Source organism: Lutra lutra, chromosome 11 (assembly GCF_902655055.1).
Source record: "Lutra lutra chromosome 11, mLutLut1.2, whole genome shotgun sequence".
In the NCBI taxonomy this organism is placed as follows: domain Eukaryota; kingdom Metazoa; phylum Chordata; class Mammalia; order Carnivora; family Mustelidae; genus Lutra; species Lutra lutra.
In genome coordinates this window covers 78086405-78090246 of record NC_062288.1, presented here as the reverse complement: position 1 = coordinate 78090246, position 3842 = coordinate 78086405, and the positions used below count along the sequence as shown (strand labels likewise).

Here is a 3842-nt window from a genome sequence, read left to right as displayed (position 1 = left end):
GAGCCGATGTGGTGCTCAATCCCAGGACCCTGGGATCATGACCTGAGCCGAAGGCAGAGGCTTTAACCCACTGAGTCACCCAGATGCCCCACATGTAAGTGGTTTTTAATATGATATTAACTAAACACACACACACACACAGATACAAACATATGTAAGCATGACAAGCAAAGCAGTGAATGAGTTAGCCATTTGCTTGAAACTGGCTAGTCAAGTGCATCTATTTTTAACTAGGCCAGGAAACTCTGCCGGCAATAGGAAGCTTTCTTAAGTCTCTTATTTATCAAGCATGATTGTACATTGTTTTCGTTTTTCTTCTGTACCTTCACAAGTATGTATTAACCTATGTCACAAATGTTTGAATACTCATTTTAGCATTATGAAAGTTCAAAATTCAAATGCAAAATAATAAACTGCTTTATATTTATATGAATCACATTTATAATGAATTTGGGCTCAGAGGGGATTGGGTATGCTAGCAACCATAACTTAAGACCTGCCTTCTGATTTAATTAGCAATAATCGCACCTCGGATAAACCTCATTGGCTACGATACTGCCACTGCGCAAAGCTTGCCTTCTGATTTAATAGCTTTGTAGCCATGGCAAGTTATGCAACTTCTCTAATCCTCGATTTCCTTACTTGTAAATCTGGAATCAGTCATCCCTACCTCTTAGAATTTTGTGTGAAGCTTCCATGAAACCATGAGAGTACACTTTATAAACTGAATATATCATATAAAGGTGAGATGCTAACACAGAGCCAGAATACTGTATTAGGCAGTAAGTACTAGGTAGTAGTAAGCCCTCAGAACATTTTTGCTAATTAGACTACTTCATAGACTGAAATGAAAATATTAATTAAAGTTGGGAGCATTATTCTTCCTTCTTTGCTTTCCCCTTCCTTTCAATCCCATAGCTTTAAATGGAGGGGACAGTCATGTTTTCCTGAACCAGGTCATGAAGAAAACAAACATTTTCCACAGATTTTTGAAGATGCCTACAACATTTCAGGCATAGGCGATAAGGATAGATTTCAGGAAATCTTTTCCATCCTGTCTGAAAGAATAATAAATATAATCTAATAATTTAAGAGCTTTTAAAATAATTAAACAAGGAGGCCACTGGCCTGAGGTGGCGCTATCTAGTGCCTGAGGAGCCTATGCAAGCAAACCAAAATCTAAGCCAGAGTCAATACGCTCGCATCCAGGAAAATCTGCCAGCAAATTCTTTACCCCTGAGGTATAACCCCTGAATCCAGGAAAATGAAACTTAAGAAAAAAACAACCACCGAGGCTTTCCCAAATAAGGCAATTGCTTAAGCTATAACCAATCAATCCAATAATTTCCTTGCTTTGCCTGCAGATCTTCTCTATAAAAATCCCTTCCCTAGTCCCTGTCTGTGGAAGGTCCCTAATCACCTCTGGCTTGGCACAGCCAGACTAGAAAGGATTTATACACAAATAAACACTGTAAAAATTTCAATGTGCCTCAGTTTACATTTTGACAGCATCCTTGAGTTTCTGCTGAGGCTTTAATACATAGGATTTTTAAGCATCTTGCTGGTTTTATATTTAGAAATACTCTTCTATGAAACATGCAGATGTCTTAAAGAAGCTATGTAGCAGAGATGTACAAATATCTTTCAAATCAAATATATTTCAAAAAGACCTGCATTGAAGAGACTTAATTTTAAAATTTTCATATTTTTCTAGAAATATTAAACTCCAAATCTGTAATATTTATATATTAATGTGATTAATACAGGTTTTCTGGTACAATTTGCCTTTCTATTAGACAAAGCTAATAAAGTATCTCCTTTATATGTATTTAATGTCATGTCCATGAGTTACATTTTTATATCATGTACATATCAGTATGATTTTCTATTCAAAAATAATATTTTTAAACAAGTGGTATTTGGCCAAGATTCTTATTTTGTCATATCTGACCACAATTGAATTTATATCTATAAAAATTGCTTTTCTTTCACATTATGGATTATACTCACATGTTATTTTGAATTAAAACATTAATAATAGGCATTAGTGGAAAGTGTATCACTCATATAAAAATATATTATTTTGGTCTTGCCATATCAGCATTGGTACTTATTCAAAACCATTATCCTTTTTCCTCCTATTAAAATTGATTACTTTGAAATTGAACATTTAAAGTCATGAAAAGGAAGGGCAATAATATTCCTGATTATGTCTCAGGGCCAGGGGTTCAATCCTAAAGGAAAATACTGAGGTTACTCTATAAGCTAATGTTTCACAGTGAAAAGTAAAAGCACTTGAATTTTTTGGAACAGAATACAGAGATACACAAAACATTTGGCAAAGATATAAGCAGAACTTATTACAAGGTTGAGTTCATTGATAGTACTCACATTAATTTCTGCTGCAGAAAATAAGACTGTCTTGAGAGCAAGGGCAAAGTTGCCTCACAAGGAGTTTTCCATTCATTGTGTGAAAACTGCTTCAATACTCAAAGCTTAAGGGCATTTTACCCTGGCATCACTCGCAAAATGCTTCCTTCTGCTTCAGTTACCAGAGGAAGCCTAAGCTGATCTCAAAAGTCTTTTTTAGATATTGTTCTTATGTTCACAATCTATGCAATGCTCTCACATTATTGCTGATCTAGGCACTCTTAGTATAAAAGGCCATGGGATTTCTCTCTACTGAAGGTAAATTTTCATAGTTTTGTGTTATTTCTATTTAGTATTTGCATAACAAAAATCCTTTACAAAATAGATCATAAAGTGACATAATCTGTCATTTAAGTTAGTATGTCAGTTTATAGAGTCAAATGGAGATCGTGATTTTTGCCGGTTACTTATGAACAAGTGACCTTCCGAAGTGGCCTTCAAATCATGTTGAATGTCCTTTGCCTGTCTTCAACAGAACTAAATACCTAACTTGGCTTTCTGTAAGCAGTTGAGCTTAATTTGGAGTCAAACTAGTAAACAAGGGATCAATTAAACTAATCATACTTTAGTGATAAATAGACTATAAGCTGAAACTCGCTTCCCTTTATTAGTTGTGTATCTATATTCTGCAGGAAGAGTAAGGAAAATTTAAATAATCCTACATCATACAACACAACTGTGTCTAAAAAAGAATATGTCCTCTGGAACTTGATGGTCTAAATCATAATGCAAATGAGATCTGTCTCCACAAAGAGCCAAAAGAAAAACAGTAGCCCATGTTTGTTTGCCAAATAATTTGTCAAACTTATATAAAATATACTAAGTAGTTGTACTGAAATAAATTGGACTGAGACAAAACAAAGGATTTTCTTTCCAGAGAGAATATGAGTTAGTATCTGATTACATTTCTCTTTGAAATATTTCCTATTAATAAATATATAGGCAAGTAAGAGGAACTCTTTCTTTTGCTTCTGAAATACTACCTTAGAACTCCCCACCTATGTGAATACTAAGGAGATATTTCATAATTGATAAAATAAGGTTATTCTTAATCTCTTGGTTTCCATGGTATTCACTTGGGTCTATTTAGAGGGCAATATTTGTTTTCACTGAAAGTCCATATAATAAATGACTCAGAGAGGTTCTGTAAAGCACACCACAAGATGGCAGTATTTCAGAAATTAATCCATGGAGAGAACATTTCTATATAGTACCTAAAAGAATGTAATATATTTGGGCTGTATTTTTAGTGACTAAAAATATTTAAAGTCATCTCTCCAAGTGATTAAGAATTAATGATACCAGGATGTCTGTTTAGTAGTAAACAAGCTGTTTCCTTTAAGTAATATAACTGCCAGTTTGATTGTTCCAAAACATTAGTGAGCTTCATCAACATATAAATGAGTTGATGC

At 34.0% G+C, this 3842-nt stretch overlaps 1 pseudogene; it reads right to left on the bottom strand.

The window, feature by feature from the left end:
* Positions 1–365: 365 nt before the first annotated feature.
* LOC125081477 (uncharacterized) lies at positions 366–573 on the bottom strand (annotated as a pseudogene).
* Positions 574–3842: the final 3269 nt, after the last annotated feature.